This window comes from Protopterus annectens, chromosome 4.part0 (genome assembly GCF_019279795.1).
Source record: "Protopterus annectens isolate FY-2018-M chromosome 4.part0, PAN1.0, whole genome shotgun sequence".
NCBI lineage: Eukaryota > Metazoa > Chordata > Ceratodontiformes > Protopteridae > Protopterus > Protopterus annectens.
The window spans coordinates 1775024672-1775043595 of record NC_056733.1 but is presented as its reverse complement, the minus strand read 5'-3'; positions in this window follow the sequence as shown (position 1 = coordinate 1775043595).

Genomic DNA, 18924 nt, shown 5'->3' with positions numbered 1-18924 from the left:
GCCCAAACCACTGCAATCTATTCTCTTTGACCTTCTCTGCAAATGGAGCTACTTGGGCTTCTGCTCTGATGTCCTCATTTTTTCATCTGTTCCATAGTGTGCATCCTACCATGTGCCTCAGGCACGTCATCTTCATCTCTATCACCCTCAGCTGTTTTGCCTTCACTGCCCATGTTTCTGTACCATGCAGTAGCTGTTTTGTACACCTGAACCCTGAAATGTTTTTCAACACTGAAATAATCAGCCTTCCATGATTACTAACAAGGAGTATCATGATTTAAGACAATGTTCTCAACATGTGGCATATCCATGGAATTAATAGCAGACAACAGAACTCAGTTTGTATCCATGGAATTAAAAACTTCACCAGAGTCTATGGGTATGTTCATAATGCAAGTTCTCAGTGGCTTCAATCAAACAGTGCTGCAGACAGAGCAACAGCTAAGAGCATTCTAGGTCAGCCAGATCTGCATGTTGCCATAATGTCTTAAAGGGCAGCTCTACACAGTGCAAATGATGTGAGTCCAGAGCTATTAATGTTGGGGAAACATATGTAAACAAATGTTTCTGTGCTAGAATCAAAACTAAAACTAAATACCCATTAAATGACTTATACAACAGAAGGTTTTCTACCCATCTTCTACTTGCTTTTGAACATCTTGCAGTTCACCTCAAGACAGGGGAAAAGATGGGAGACAGCAGGTGTGATGGTGGAAAAGTCCACTGAAATGTATTAATATGTGACCCAAACAGATGATGGAGATATAGTAAGAAGAAACAAGAGACACATCCAGGTCATACCTGAAATGTTCAGACCAGAGAAAGACAATTGCCTGAACTGAGGGACAGATGTCCAGGCCAAGGAGGCTTATGTCCCTGGCAAGGAAACAATTGCTGACATTGAAAGAGCAGTTACCACTGTACAATAAATTTTATGGGACAAGAGGTTCAAAATCTGAGATGATGAAATTAAGCCACAGAAGTAGTCATGATGTATCTGAAGAAGGAACTTTGAAGCATGATCAGACTAGTAGTAATATATCCAAAAGAAGTACTCTGATAATATCCATATCAGCTATAAATCACTAGGTAGAAACAAACCAAACAAGACAGCTTTTTTTAACACCTTTATTGACATCACTTGTGACACAGGCAAATATACATTTATATAAAAGTAATCAAACTGCATTAACAAGTTCATGTTCACAAACATTATAGTTCACATATATTGCTATATATCATATAACCTAAGCAACATTGCATAAATTATTCAATTTCTGCCCCCTTTTTTTAATCAAGAAACAACTTTATTAAACCATCACTTACAACATACACAATCATGCATTTATATAAATGAAAACAAACTTGTCTAGAAAGGCCAAACTCTCATTACACACTCTAATTATTTCCAGGTTCCCATCCTGTCCATGCTACCTAGGTGTGAGATAAGGCTTCCAGTGAGGCATCAAGACCAATGAACATTGTACAAGCAGATAAGTGCCAAATGACTGTCTTTTGAAAAATTATTGTTAGAGACTTGATGGTCCAAAGTGTTTATTAATGCTCACATATTCTTCACAGTATCATATGAGTGCAAAAGTATAATAGTAATAAACACGTGTACTAATTTTATTACAGTAATATATTATTTGAAAAACATTATGCAAATTACATGTAATGCTGTTTTCTATGCTAAATGTCTTGTAACATATGTACATATACGCTAACAAAAACTATGTTTTTCAAATGTGCATCCATGTAAACATTGAATGCTATTTGGACATAACATAAATTATGGTCTTTGTGATCTGCAGTAGGGTGATAACGTCTCTCTATCCTGAAAGTGGGTCTCTTTACCCATAATTCCAGGAACTTGAGAAACTGTACATAAAGAGGGTTTGTGCATGCATGTAGTTTACTGCCATGCTTATGCTGAGACTAGAAAATAAATGTAAGGCATTTCCAGGTTCCTCCCACATTCCAAAGACATGCAGTAGGTGCACTGGACACTAAAATGGCCATAGATGTGAGTGTGCATGCGAGTGTGTGGTGTGGAGGAACTACCACGGCAAGGCTAGCCACCCAGCGTTGTAAATCTTGGCTATAGATGATTGTCAACGGTGAAGTGATATCCCAATCCCATATGCAAAACATGGGAAAACGGGGGGGTTGTGGAAGGATGGATGGATTTACACAGACATTTACGGGTTTATGCACTCATTGAAATGCTTACAGAAAGTATCCCATCATGACAAATTAATTGCAGGGAATTGCAAATTTTATTTATGGAAAAAGTCTGTTTTTTTTCTTCATTAATAATCTGTTTCGATTCCATGTGTGTGAAAAAATGGCAGTCATGCACAACTGAGTCATCTTAAGTCTGTAAGAAAGCAGTGGCTGCTTTAGTTTTGGGTAACAGAATAGACCCAAAATGATAATTTGATTTCAGGACACCTTGTTATAGGACTGATTGTTAAGATCCATTTGATCGATTGTGAATGACTGAGTGGCCTTTTTGTCAAATGAGACTGACTGAATTCAGTTCTGTTTGTAGACTGAGCATTAAACATCAGGACATCTTTTTTTTGTGAAGCCCTCCTGTAGTCTCATGGTAGGAGCATACAGTAAGACTATCTAATTGAAGGTTACTGGTTCAGGGCTCATTGTGAGCTATTTCATTGGTGCAGGGCTCAGTTTGAGATATTGCACTGGTGCAGGACTCAGTTTGAGCTTTTTCATTGGTTTCTTTGTATTAATTGCTTTGCTCTTGCTTGCTCGTAGCACACCATCGCACACGACTGCATAGAGGGGGTAACTCTTGGTGGTTATAGATGCAAAAGCTACAATAAAAGTGTTTTCCCTTAGAAGCAGCTGCTGTCTAGCAGAGCAGTTCTTGAATAGCTCTCAGCTGTTCAATGAACCACCCAGCAGAGATTTTACCTCTTACATATCAAAATCAGACATTATAGATCCCCTCTTTTATAGACCTCCTACTGTACACCCTATAGGTTAGTCACCCTAAAATAGCTGCCTGCCTGATACCCCCATCTTTTTCTCCTTATCTGCTGAGATACCAGGTTCAAAACTTGCTTTATGGACTGTCAGTTTCCCTCTTTTGATCCTGCCAAACTGATGGGCATGTGTTTTTTGAGGCAGTGTGGCAACTGCCTTATGTACACTGACAACCCCTTATTCCTAAATCACTCAAGTGCAATTTGAGAAAGAAGTTCCTACACTAAGGATCTAGAATCACTGCTCTCTCGTGCCCAGAACAACAGAACTAAACAGGTTGCCATCTCATATGCCACAACCCCTATTCATAATATGCACCCAACACATAAACTTCATATGCAGAAGTACTCTCCAGAAACCTACCTAAACACCAGAGACCGCCAAAACAGAAACATGCTACACCTAACACAACGCCACAAGCAGCAAATACACATAAAAACACCTGCACCTGTGTCTCACCAAATAAGCCCTTAAGGCAATGCACAACTATTCCAAATGTTTTAGTTATAGGTGACTCTATAGTGAGGAATACAGGTGCCCCACTCACCAGGTTGAACAAGGAGAAGGTTACTGTCTGCTACCTGTCTGGTGCAAGGATTCACCAGATCACACATGCACTCAAGTTTCTCAACAACAAGCACTGTTATGACTCCATCATAGTTCATATTAGTGTGAAAAACTTGAGACATACCTCTCTGGACTATATGAAGAGAGTCATGATTGAACTGTCTGAATATGTGTCCCAGGCAGATATCTCCCTAGCTTTGAGCAGCATTTTACCCTTGCCTAGGATGATGCTACAATATAAACAGAAAATGATGGACTTCAATAATTGGCATAGTTTCTGGTGTCATTCTAAGGGGATCCAGTTCCTGTCAGCCTAGAATGACATGGTGGATAGACCGCGCTGCTCTGTCAGAGATGGTCTTTACCTGGCAGCTTTGTCTTTCAGTTGCTGAATAAGGCACTTGCTTCCCCCATAATGACTTTTTAGGCAAGACCACAACAAAATTCCCGATGTGAAAATATCAAACACAAAGAAACTAAGGGTCATGCAGCTAAATGCTAGGAGTTTAAATCAGAAACTGCACTCTCTGAAAGCACTCCTCTCCCTGGAAGATGTTGACATCTGTGCAGTCACAAAAACCTGGTTCAAGGCAGGAGAAAGTGCCCTGGCCTTGCAAGACTACAATGCTTTCCACACTTCCAGACCACAAATTGAAGGTGTGAGAACCAAAGGTGAAGTATCTATCTTTGTTAAGGATAATTACACTTCTAGACTGGTTAGACAAGAAAAAGCTATGAAACTAATGAAAACTACTCCAAATCCAAATTACCGAGACTAAGACCTCTGTTCAGGTCATCATCAGTTACACATCCCCTTCCATGAACCAAGATGCCCACATAGCTCACTTAGACCTGCTTGGGACAATTAAGGTGCAATGTAACACCCTAGTCATGGGTGACTTCAACTATCCTTCCATTAATTGGGAAACTTATACGAGTCCAAACTTACTCGCACAAAAGTTCCTGGACTTTATTACTCAAATGGCTTGGAACAAATAGTGCACAAACCCACAGTGGCTCCAATATTCTGGACCTGGTCCTCACCAGTATGAGTGACCAATGCAATGCCTTGCCTCAAGTGTAAGGCCCGCATGAGTTAAATCTGACCATAAATAAGTCATTTTTGAAGTTCATAGGTTCATAGGTTCATACTAGGCTATCTGCCCGAGGGCATTTACAAGCCTAGCCCATCGGGGAACTATACCCATTATTTTGCTGTGCCTCTGTCGAGCAGTGACACTGAGGTAATCCCTGGGGTATATTGCGATCTCCCATCCATTGGTCAAGATTTCTCTTGAACAAGGCCAGCGGTGCTCTGCCTCACATATACCGGATTTTGTTCCACAGCATAGGGAGTCTTTGGGTGATGAATCTATCCCTCCAGTTTAAGTCTCTGTGGCTCTGGTGGATCTAGATTTTTGAGGTGAAGCATATTCATCAAATCTGGGTTTGACATGGCCTTGTATGTTAGGCAAAGGTCACCTCTGAGACTGAATAGAGCTGGAGTTCTTCAGTCGGGCAGCATAGGACAGATTTTGAGACCCTTTATCCTTTTGGTGAGGAACTTTTTGGTCTCCAGCTGCTGCAAGTGTCGGGTCAGATACATTCCGAATTGGGCATTGTACTCAATCATTGGTCTGATGAGTGATGAGTAAAGGGAGACCATGACCTCCCTTGATCTAGATGAGAATCCCTTCATGATAAGGTGGGCAATGTAGAAGGTCTTCCTAACTACTTTAGCTACATGGGTGTCGAATGACAGACTACAATCAACCTGGGTCCCCAAGTCCCTGATAACTTCTTCTGTGCTCAGTGGATTGCCACCTATTTGGTAGCTAGGGGTAACCTTGTTTTTCCGAAGGGTATGACTATGCATTTTTGGCATTTAACTTTAGGCCATGGTTCTGGCACCAGTTATCCGTTTCTGTGAGACCATATCTGTGTCAGATGTGTTTTCTACTATGGTTGCAGTCATCTGCAAACTTTGTCAGCCATAACCCTCCTGTGTTTGCTTGTACTGGTAGATGCCAAACAAGAGTGGGCCCAGGACTGAGCCCTGTGGGACCCCACTTGTGACAGGCTTTGAGTCTGACATGGCGCCAGCAACTCTGACCCTGTGGGTTCTGTCACTCAGCCAGTTTGCAACCCATCTTGTGATGTATGGGTTAACATTTAAGCTGCTGAGTTTTTCAATGATACCGGTATTGTATCAAGGCCTTCGCCCAGATCCAGGTAGGCTGTATGGACTGCCTTTCCCTCATCAATGGCTTTGGTGACTGTTTAAAAGTCAACCAAGTTTAAAAGGCATGATCTGCCTTTGACAAAGCCAAACTGGTTGGATCCAAGGTCTGCAAATTCCTATGTCTTTATTTATGAGGTCCATTATGATCCTCTCCATGGCTTTGCAGATAAGGCTTGTCAAGCTAATAGGCGGTAATTTCCAGGGTCGGTGGAAGCACCGCCTTTGTGAAGTGGGACCACAGTTGCAGTTACATATCCAGAGGTAAGACTTTGATTAAATAGCTGTCCTAGTTGTGGGTTTAATTCCTCATTGACCATGGATGCTGTGTTTTTGCTTTGGAGAGAGCAGTTTTAACGGAAATGTTTGGGGGCTGCAATCGTTTGGTATAGATATCTCTCCTTTTGAAGTTTGCACTGAACCTGTCAGCCAGTATGTTGGCAATGTCTGTAGGATCAGTAATCTTCACATCATTTTGACTAGTTCTGAGCATATCTGGGAGTTTCCTCCCAGGTTCTAATGATTGTCTTTTGAGTCTTTAGCTCAAAATTTGCTTTGGATGATTTTATGAGAGCTCTTAGTTTTTACTTATAGTGATCAAGGGTTTTGCTCTATCTTGTAGTAGCTTTCTCCTTTTGTTGTAGAGTTTGTTTATGGCTGGGGTCCACCAGAGTACAGAGAGTCTTTGTTTTGCTTGGGATTGCCTTATCCATGCAGTCCTGCAGGTGCTGGTAGAAGGCATTTGTGAGTGATTCAGCGGGCCTTAAAGAGACCACACTAGTGTGTGAAGTCGTTTACTGTGGTCTTTTTATTTCAGGTGGGGTGGGATGAGGACCTCCAGCTGGTCTGATCTCACCAGTGAGGGTATACTTTGAACATTGTGCTCCCATGTTCGTGATGATGAGATCAAGTATGTTATCTCCTCTTGTGGGGATGGTGACTAGTTGTTCCATGGCATTTGAGTTTATGAATTCCAGGAACTTTTGGGCTAGGGTGTTTGGGCTTGAGTAGTGTTCCCAGTCTATATTAGGGTAATTGAAGTCACCTAGTATGATGGTGTTTGGTGATACATTTATCCCCTCTAGTGTTTTCAGGAAAGCCATGTGAGGTTCCTGAGTTTGTGAGGGTGGCCTGTAACATGCTACAATTTGCAGAGCAGTCTTGCCTATGGTTAATTGCACCTGGATGGTCTCCGATGCAATAGCACCAGAGGAGAAGTCAGGCTAAAAAACTTTATCAAAACTAACTCTACCCTCCTAAGGGAAGGTATAATCGACTTCCAAGCTGCAGTTTCCACAGATGGCATTGACGGCTATACTAAGGTATACACTGATGTCCTGGATAAATATCTACACAAATGTATAGACACAGCCATGCTGGATAGGATTAAAGCAAGATCCTCAAGAAAAAACAAACCATCCTGGTGGACGTCTATCATTAATAAATTATAGAATAAGTGAAAGAAGATGCTGTCTAAAAATACAAAAGTAAGATCCCAGAACTGGAAGAGCACCCTCCTCAGCCTAAACAAGCAAATAAGACAACTCATATAATCTTAAAATAGCAACTATGAGAAAAATGTAGTAACCATTGCCAAGGATAACCATAAGGCTTTCTGCAACCTAAAAGCTATGACTCAAATGTGTGCTGAACTAATTGTGGATGGCATCACACGCACTGACCCTGCAGAAATTCCAAACCTGCTAGCAAACAGGTTTGGCAAAAATGTCACCCCCCCCTCATCCCCTCTAAGCATACCACAAATCATGTCTTCATCATCTCCTCCTCCCTGCATCTCCAAAGAGCAAGTCATCAATGCTCTCTCCAATACTAAGAACATAGCCTCCATGGGACCAGATGGCATACCAGGCTGTGTTCTTAAAGTGTTTCGGTTTTTCCCAGTTAGGGGTTGCCACAGTGGAACTCTGGTCTGCTAATGATTGGAGGTGGATTTTTACGGTGCCGAGTTGGCAGCCCAATGCCGAACCTTCAAAGAAGGCACACCCATTCACGCACGCACCTACCTGCATGTCTTTAATGTCACTCGACAGGGGGAGGACATCCAGACTCCACACAAAAGGCATTCCAGCCGAGAATCGAACAGGAGAACCTCTTGCTGGCTGCATTCTTAATGTTCTAAAACAAGAACTAGCTACTCCATAGGCACTCTATTCAACCACAGTCTGAGTACCTGCTTTGTCCCTACTGAATGAAAAACAGTGACTGTTATCCCCCTCCACAAGGGCGGCTCAGCAACAGACCGGGGTAACTATAGACCCATAAATTTAACCAGCCTCATCTGTAAGGCAATGGAATGAATCATCCTGGACCTCATAAATAAGGATAAAGGTAGCCTCCAAACCTTGGCCCCATCCCAGTTTGGTTTTGCCAAGGGCAGGTCATGCCTGCTAAACCTGGTGGACTTCTTCGAGAATGTGACCAGTGCCATAAATGAGGGCAAAGCCATGCACACAGCCTATCTTGACTTCGCCAAGGCCTTCAACACTATTCAACATTCAGGCATCATTGACAAAGTAACCCAGTTGAATATCAGCCCCTATGGTCAGGTGGGTTGCAAACTGCCTCACAGATCAATAACATTCAGTCAAAGTAGGAGACTTCACCTCTACCAGCAGACCTGTCACCATTGGGGTCCCACAAGGGTCAGTGCTGAGTATCTCTTGTTTGGCATATACTTCTCAGAACGTCCAGGCTAAAACTCAGGGACTGTGGCTAACCAAGTTTGTGAATGACTGCAAATTAGGTGCTAGCATTGAATTCCTTAGTGATGTCAGCATACTTCAAAAGGGGCTTTCACCGACCAATGATTGGTGCCAAAGCCATGGTCTTAAACTAAATGCTAAAAAATGCATTATCATTCCCTTCGATGAAAACAATGTCCCTGCTGATTATAAAATAAGCAATAATACCCTAAGTACCAATTCAGTAGTGAGAGACCTGGGAACACAAGCTGACTGTGACCTCACCTTTGACCACCATGCGTCTACTGTGGTGAGGAAGGCATTCTACGTCACTCACCTGATTATCAAAGGCATTGCCTCAAGAGCAAAAGAGGTTATAACTCCCCTGCACTAGTCCTTCATCAGGCCTATTACTGAATATAATGCTCCCTTTGGTATGTACCATATCAGACACCTGCAGCAACTTGAGAGACCTCAGAGATTTCTAACTAAGAAAATTCAGGGTCACCAGCACATGTCTTATATGGACAGACTGAAGTCACTGTCACTGTACTCAGTAGTGTATAGACTACTTAGAGGCGACTTATGTCTGGTTTACAGGGCTATCAATGACCCAAATCTAATGGAAATTCTGCACATCCATAAGTCAAATGGGACTAGAGTCACCCATTCCAGGGACCTCATTCTAGTCTGCAACATAAACAGGACCTGCTGGAAAGACAGTTATATCTCTCAGATGTTGCCACTCCTCTGGAATAGGCTTCCAATCCATATCAAGTAGAGCACTTCCATGACCCAGTTTAAGTGCAATCTGGACAACTGGATGGGAAACCATAAATTTATGCCAGGGATTGCCCCAGCTTCTCTCCTGAATGTGGATAGTCCTTGCTAGAAAAGCCTTGGACATAGATGATATCTCTCACCTCATATTATATTGGGATTTAACGGCTAGGCTTGTAAAGACCCTTGGGTCAATAGCCTAATAACATCCTATGAATGTATGAACCTATTAATATTTTTTCCACTAATTTCCTTGTGTTTTTTCTTGTTATACAAGCATGGTGTTCATAGGTTCATAGGTTGGTACTAGGCTATCGGCCCTAGGGTCTATATAAGCCTAGCCATAACAATTCCTTGGCTATTTCTTCCCACAATATTTATATCCCTGGACCCCTGTCTAGCAGGGCGACTGATGTGATCCCCGGGGTAAATTTCCTACCTCCCATCCAGTCGTCAAGGTTCCTTTTTAAGAGAGCCAAGAAGGCGCTCTGCTTGACATATATGGGAGTCTATTCCAGAGTATGGGGAGTCTCTGGGTCAGGAACCTATCCCTTCAGCATGTTTTGTTCATTGTGATGACAAGGTTTAGGTCCCCTGGAGCATGTGGCTCTGAGGGATTGGGATTTCTTTAAGTGTAGCATGTCCAGCAGCTCTGGGTTTGACATGGCATTGTATGTTAAGCAGAGTTCGCCTCTGAGTAGATGATATGTGACAGAGTATATCTGGGGTTTTTTTAGTCGGTCAGCATAGGGCATCTGCTTTAGGTCTGTGATTCTTTTAGTGAGGTGCTTCTGCGGCCTTTCCAGTTGTTGCAGATGTCTTGTGAGGTACATACCAAACAAAGCATTGTACTCTATGATGGGTCTAATTAGGGATGAGTACAGTGGGACAATGACCTCCTTTTTTGTGGATGAAAGAGTGAGAGAACAATCTAATTTACATAGTTCCAGTCATTTCCAGTTCTCAATATTTGTGTGATATCAGAGTTTTTATATATGTGTAGTAAGGAGTTGCAGGGGTGCAGGGGTTCTGCCCTCTTACAACGATTGTTTTTATTTTAGGTTTCCTCCCTTTCAAATGCTTCAGTATGCAACAGTTTGCCATTTGGTAAGCAAGTAGTATGACAGTGAATAGAACTCAGTCACTTGGGAGATTTGTCCTATGATAGTGTGTCATAGAAACAAAAATTCCTTTTAGCAAGAGTATTTGATAAGTTCATTTTGTATATATATATACACACACACACACACACACACACACACACACACACACACACACACATATGTTAAAAGAGGTCCTGTTGTCATACTTGGGAACAGGTCTTGCTGTCATATTGTATAACAGGCTGCATCGTCTCCTCACCGTCTTTATTATACTCCCTCTCCCCACCCATTATCTTTGTTTAACTTACCCTTCCCACAATCTTCCCAAGCCCTTCTCTCCTTCCCCTTCCTTTCCCTTTTGTCTTGTAAGGGAAAATATTGTTTATATTCAGGTCTCCCCTGAAAAGAGACTGCTAGAGTAGTGGGACTAACCCTGTCAACAAAGGAAGGCTGAATAAATAAATAAATAAATAAATTCATAATAAGTATACAAAATGCCTGTAATCAACTACTGGTTGCTGGGGAATAAGTAGTTATATTTGTGTACCAAGATAGCAATTGCATGCTGTTAATGTCCTAGGGAATTGTTTTATATATCAAATGCTTTATACTGTGCATAATTGTTTCTCCTTGTAGACTATACTTATAAGATAGCATACTTAATAAGGAAATTATCCTGTAAGTGTACAACTAGATATTATATTTTAGTTTACTTTAACTTTTCTAGGTTTAGCAAGCATGCAGAGTATTCTTACCACTACTGGACTAATGAAAAAGTTGATCTCAGATGGTTATTTTTAGATTCCGCCCTCTGTGAAATTAAGCAGACATGTTTATGACTTGAAGAGAAGTTTATAGTTATCTTCATTTGGAATACTCTAAACAAATGTAACCAAATATTTTCTTTGTAGACCTATTATATTGCAACATGTTTATGTCAGAAATACTTTGTACTTATACTGAAAAATTTGGGGTGAGATAACTTACCCCTTAAAATTGTGAATAGCTTGTCTTGTTATGTAGCTTAGTCTGTCACTTCCTCCATTGTTGAAGCTGCTGGCTGACATGAGAAAAAAAATGGGTCACACGCAATGCCTAATGATTGGAACATTCACTGAGTATGATAGGCTATGCCTGTGACTGGTGACAATGAGTCATAGTGTACTCATTGAGCCATTAATACAAATACTGATAAAATTCTTATGAATCACAAGCTTTACCTTTACTGGCACTAAAATTAATTACTTAAGTATTTGGCATCCTGCCCTTAATCAAATGCTTGTTTAAACCCAAACATAAGCAGCCTTTTCTTTTTGTTCTATACAAAGATGGTCCATTTGTAAATTCCAAGAATATATTACTTACCTGAGTCTTTAATAGCCAGGGCATATTTGACCATTTCTGGGACTTTTACTAACAGGCTACAACTGGCAGGGCAAGGGATGTTAAGGTATTCCTTCAGATTAAGCTCCTGGATTGTTTAACAGTATTGCGTTTTTGCAGCCATGGTGGAGACACAGTAGTGAAAATTTATATCACTCAAGAGCTCATGGGATAATACAGGTTTCGCATTTTATACTCTATTATTAAACTACACTTACTATAATCCCCTTTGTCTCCTTCTACTAATTACTACCTCGTTCCTCTTTTGCCCCCTGCAGTATCTCCCCCTTTGTTTAGATTTTCCTTCCATCTAGATGAGAGATAATAATATAGTTAATAGTAATTATACATTTAATAATAAAAGCACCTCATTATAAAAATAATTAAACATGCCATTAATATAATTAGTTCAAGAGAAAACCTATTAGTTGGATCTGAAAGGGTATTTAATCCATATCATCAGGCTAGAGTAGGCTTGATAGCCACCTTTTACTGGACAAGTCCATTCTGTTCTACAGACATGGGTTTTCCCCATCATCCAATGATTACTTCAGTCTGTTCTCTACAGAGCAGTTCACTGTTACCTGACCACTGACCTACAGCCCTAGAAAATAATTTTAAATGTTGGCTGTAATAATTTTCTAGTTTATTCTTTCCAAATTGCATTGTTTAGATTGCTGCTTATGCTGTATAGTATACTTTATATGCCAGCATTTATAGCATTCAAACTCTGGACTTATTTCTTTTATATTCCTTTTGTAAGATTTTACTTGTTGTTTGGTTTAAGGGTTTTGTTGTGTGACATTAATAAAAGCTTACTCTGTGTCTATTCATGCATGCTCTGGCATGTGGCATCCACTTGTTAATTTTAAGATAGGGTCTAACAACATCAATAGCTTAAAATACACCAATACGGAATGCCCTACTATTTCAGCATCTTGAGCAGAAATATATCTATATATATATATATATATATATATATATATTTAGATTTTTTATACACACACACACAAACACACATTTAGGAGATCAACCTGTTGGGATGGGAAGGCAGTAAGCTAAATAGATCAAACTGCATTCATCATTTTACCTCTTCATTTGCAGCAGGAAAACGCAGAGGCCTAGCAAATTTGCTTAAGCACACATTTCCAGGCCTTCAGTTATTATAGGCTTTATCAAGTTCTATTGGTCATCTAGCATGCATACAATGTAGACCAGAGGAAACTTTAGCAACAGTTATCACCCTTTATTGGTTTCTGGTACAACCCATCTAATATGCCACAAATACTTTTAAATGAAGGAGATGATTTTGCTGCACTAGTAGTTAATGTGGATTTTAACTTTGTCATTAGTGCTGCAAAATCCTCTCTTAACCTTCAGTCTTCTAAATCATACCATTCATAGATTCATAGAATCATAGACTGTTACTAGGCTAATGATCCAGGGGCCTTTCTATGCTTAGTCACATTTTCCACACAAAAATAATGATGTCCTGCATTCAGATAGGACAGTGAGAGCCAGGCATTTAAAAGCTACCTCTGTTCATAGAGGACATGGTTGTCAGGCCCAGTGTAAATTTTCCTTTCCCGATCCACTTGTCTAAGTTGTGCTTAAACTGGGTAATAGACAAGCTCAGCTTCACATGGGTAGGAAGCCTGTTCTATAGCAGGGCAGTCTCTAGGACACATATCTGTCTCTCCAGCATGCTTTCTTTAAGTCACAGACAAAATTCAGGTCCCTAGACCTTGTATTTCTGGTACTCTTTGACTTATGAATATGCAGGAGATTCATAAGTCTGGAGTTTGTGGATGCCTTGTAAGCCAGGCATAGATCATCCCTCAGCAATCAATAGGAGACTGAGTAGAGGGACAGGGCATTAAGGCACTCTGCATAAGGCAGGTGTGTAATGCTTTGTATTCATTTTGTAAGGAACCTTTGAGGTCACTCTAGTTGCTGCATATGCCTGGTCAGGTACATACCAAAGGGAATGTTATACTTTATGATTTGTCTAACAAGGGAGGTGTACAGTGGGATAATGACCTCTTTGGACCTAGATGCCATGCCCTTATTTATAAGTTGAGCAACATAAAAGGATTTCCTCACCACTGTGGCCACGTGGTGGTCGAAGGTAAGGCTATTGTCTACATGTGTACCCAGATCCCTAACCACTGGGTCAACTCTTAGGGGTGTACTATCAACATGGTAATAAGCCAGGATGGTTGATTTCCCAAAGAGCACAATTACGCATTTCGTAGCACTGAGTTTAAGACCATGGTTTTGGCACCATTTGGTAGACAAAGATAGACCTTCTTGAAGAATGCTAGTGACTGCAGGGGAGTTGATGATAACCCCCAGCTTGCAATCATCTGCAAACTTAGTCAGGCATAAACCTTCAGCATTTGCTTCCACTTCAGAGAAATAGATCCCAAAAAAGGAATGGGTCCAGTATTGCACCCTGAGGGATTCTATTAGTGAATGGCCTCTTGGTGGAAGTGGCCTCACCTATTTTGACCTTTTCTTTTCTATCAATGAGCCAGTTGGCTATCCAGCAGGTTTATATATAAATTAGTGAGCTTGTCTATAATGTCTGAGTGGGGTATTGTATCAAACGCCTTGGCCAGGTCGAGGTAAGCTGTGTGCACAGTCTTACCTTCATCCAATGTTTTGGTTACCCTCTCAAAAAAGTCCACTAGATTTCATAGACATGACCTTCCTTTAACAAAGCTAAAATGTGACGGGACCAGCATTTGCAGGTTATCTGTGTCCTCATTTATCATGTCCATGATGATTCTTTCCATGGCCTTACATATGACACTGGTAAGACTTATGGGCCTCTAGTTATCTGGATCAGTGGTTTGACCTCCTTTGTGCAGGGGAGTGATGTAGCGATGTCCTGATAAAACTGTGGAAAGAAGATGAAATGAAACAACAGCTGGCTGAATATGAGGCTTCTCAAGAACTGTTTCAAAAAGTAGAGTTAGAATATAAACCACACAGAGAAAACCTGAGTTTTTCTGCTTCTAACAGGGAAATTAAAAGGAATAGACTGAATTAATTTTATGAAAGTACAAATAAGTAGATGGACTGATATTGCAACAACAGGATTTGTTAATTTGAAAGAGTACTACATGTGTATGCTCCAGATCTGACCAAGACCTATATAAGTAAAGATGCAGTCATACCTGCAGAAAGAGCTGCTCCTGAGAAAATTGTGGCAGATTTGAAAAGTATTAATAATTGGGGAAAACAGAAGGTTTGTGGAAAATGACTATTCACTGTACACCAGGCAGAAGAAAAGTGAATTTATCAGTGCAATCAGGGGATAGGGATGTTGAGATGCAATTGTTTGATTCAAGTTGCTATATCCAGCTATCTTTAGTCATTTTTTTCCTGAAGGGTTAAAGACTTTTTTGGATGCTGAACAGGCTATGGGGGAAATTAAAAAAATTACCAAGCAAAGAATGAGCCAACAAACTGATGAGGACTCTGCTTCTCATTCTTGTGACAACAATAAAGTATATATAGAGAGAACTTTCTACTGAAACATTTTTCATTGTTCTGAAAGGAAATGAGTGACAGAGAAAAAGTGAAAGATCTGACTAGAAAACTTATGAGTACTTTGGATTTGTACCAGAGACTAGTGTTAGGTGGTTAAGATGATAAGGAAGAAGACCAGCAATAATGAGAAATTAGGAAGTAAACAGAAGACTTGTAAAATGTTATTTACACTAAGATGCAGTTTAGGTATGAGAACTGTGCTTCTGTAGAAGAACTGGCAAAAAAAGGCAGGAAGCTTGTTGGCTGTAATAAATTGGTAGTAGAAGCATAATTCTCACTTTGCATTAATATTTAGAAGAACATCAAAGAGACAGAAGATGTAACTGTAAGTAAACATTCTTTGATGTAACTGAAAGTAAAAAATTATTTGTTCTTAGTAATATGTGCATAATAAATCTCTGTTTTGTTATATTGCAAAGTAGTTATGTATATTATGTAGAGTTATTTTAATTTTCAGGTGGTAGAATCTTAACAGTGACTGCACTTTAAGATAGTGATGTTAAAGTAAGAAAGTACTTTTTCTTGACTGTAAAGACTTTGGGATGTATGCTGTAACAAGTTAAAGGCTGGATAATGTTGTGATCTTAGGCTGCTAAGGAGATGTAAAAGTGTATTAACCATATTATGTGTGTATTAAATTACAATAATTTCCCCTGGTATTATACAGGTGAAAGCAAAGATCCATGTTCTTAGATTACCCAGCAGACAATGAGATTTATTTCTTTTTCTAAGTAAACAGGCTAGAAAATGTAAAGTGTGAAAAATGCTAGTTTTCTAACATTTGAAAATAACTATTTCTGGAATTTTAAAGCAATTAGTTGTTTTTTTTCTACTGGAAAAGGCCTGCAGTTGAAGACAGTTTGTCTACAGGTGAAGACAATTAACTAAGAAATGACTGAACAATGACCCTTTAGGCTTCTGTATAGGAAACATTACAGTTAGTATTTAAAGAAAACTGGCAAGCATTTCAGGGAAAACAAATGAACTTTGATACTGATGGAAGTGAATACTTTTGCAAGAAGAGGCATCCCAGCAGCTTTTAACACTTCGGGGCTGTTGTTGTTCTGAATAGGGGTGATTAAGTTCATTCTATGAAGGAAATGCTGAGTGTTACAAATACATATGTCCCAATAACACATGTTCAGCATTTGAAAATTATTAAAAATATTAATGAATGTTTATATGATTTGTTAATGTGCAAATAGATGAGCAGCTATATAGGTTCTTCACAGTTGATTACCCTAGAATACCTTACATCAAAGGGTTGCTCAAAATACATAAATGTTTGGACAAACCACCATTAAGACCAACTGTAAATGGAGGGCGCTGGGCTACAGAGCCCCTTTCAATATATGTGAAGAGTAAATTAGGACCTATAGTAAGGCAGATTCCCACCTTTTTGAAAGATCTGTCCCATTTTATGAGAGATCTTATAGGTTCATATGTAGGTACTAGGCTATCTGTCCAAAGGCATTTATAAGCCTAGCCGGAATGTGTTGGCTTTCGTCGCCCCCTTAGATTAGTTCCCTGTGCCTCTGTCCAGCAGAGACACTGAAGTGATGCCCAGGGTAAACTTCCTGTTTCCCATCCACTCGTCAAGGATTCTCTTGAAGAGTGTTAGTGAGGAGCTCTGCCTAATGTAGATTGGAATCTTGTTCCAGAGCATGGGAAGTCTCTGGGACAGGAATCTATCCCTCCAGCACATCCTATTTATTGTTGAGGTGAGGTTTAGATTCCTAGAACATGTTGCTCGAGGGGATATGGTTTTCTTTAGGTGGACATGTCCATCAATTCTGGGTTGGACATGGCCTTGTATGTCAAGCAGAGATCACCTCTGAGTAGGCGGTATGCAACCGAGTACAGCTGGAGTTTCTTCAGTCGAGCTGCATAGGGCATCTGTTTGAGGCCAGTGATCCTCTTGGTGAGGTACTTCTGTGGTCTTTCCAGCTGTTGCAGGTGTCTTGTAAGGTACATCCCAAATGGGGCGTTGTACTCTATGATGTGTCTGATGAGTGATGTGTAGAGGGGCACAATGACCTCTTTTGATCTGGATGCAAACCCTTTTGTGATTAGGTGGGCCACATAGAAGGATTTCCTAACCACTTTGGCAATGTGATTATCAAAGGAAAGATTACTATCTACTTGGGTCCCCAGATCCCTTATTTTCTCTTCCTTATTTAGGGGGGCTACCACCTATGTGGTAATGTGTGGGTACTTTGCTTTTTCCAAAGGGGATCACTATGCACTTTTTGGCATTTAGCTTGAGGCCATGGTTTTGACACCAGGTATCTGTCTCAGTGAGACCCTTTTGGAGGATGTCTGTGTCAGCCGGAGAGTCAATTATAGCCCCTAGTTTGCAGTCTTCTGTGAACTTGGTCAGCCATAGCCCTCCTGTGCTTGCCTGTACCTCTGAGAAGTATATGCCGAACAGGAGGGGTCCTAGGACTGAACCCTGGGGAACACCACTTGTAACCGGTTTAGAGTCAGATCTAGCTCCAGCAACTCTTAACATATGGGTTCTGTCCATGAGCCAGTTGGCAACCCATCTCATGACGTAGGGGATTATGTTCAGGCTGGTGAGCTTGTCAATAATACCTGAGTGGGGAATGGTGTTGAGGGCCTTTGCGAGGTCTAGGTAGGCTGTGTGGAACACCTTTCTCTCATCTATAGCCTTGGTAACTGTCTCAAAGAAGTCCACCAGGAATAGGAGGCATGATCTGCCCTTAACAAAGCCAAACTGGGTAGGGTCCAGAGTTTGGAGGTTCCCAATGTTTCTGTTAATGAGATCCATGATGATGCACTCCATAGCCTTGCAGACCAAGCTAGTCAGGCTTATAGGGTGATAGTTCCCAGGGTCTGTTGTGGCTCCACCTTTGTGGAGCAGAATAAGCATTGCTGTGCACCACTCTATGGGCAAGTAGCCTGTTTAGAGGCTGAGTTTGAACATTGTGTTTAGGTGAGGGGTTAGTTCATCTTTGACCTCATGTAGGACGCAGCCTGGGACACTGTCCAGTCCCATTGATGCTGTGTTTTTGGCTTTGGAGAGGGCTGTTTTAACCTGAGTTAATCTGAGGAGATTAAATGAAACACCAGGGCTACGTAGTTGCTATATGGTCACCCTTGATGTACAATGTCTGTTCACTTGTATACCCAATGAGTATGGGGTTGTGGCAGTAAGAAGTGAACTGAAAGAAATGGGGAGCAGCGATACAAATGAAGTTATGTTGATCTGCACATTATTAGATTTAATATTATCTGACAATATATTTGTATATGATAGCAATATATATTTACAAAAATGGGGGGTTGCCATGGGCATCCCCTGTGCAAACTCATATGCGAACATGGTAGTTTATTATTGGGAGAAACAGTATCTATTCAACAGTGTGTACAGTAAATACATTAAGATATATAGACATTTTGTCTATGACACCTTTATGCTGTGGGAAGGGGAGCCATCACTATTGTTAGATTTCATTAAGTACTTGGAATCTACAATGGACGTTTTGAGATTTACAACATCTTTCTCTCTCATAGAAATAGACTTTTTAGATGTCTCTGTGTATAGAGACAGTTTAGG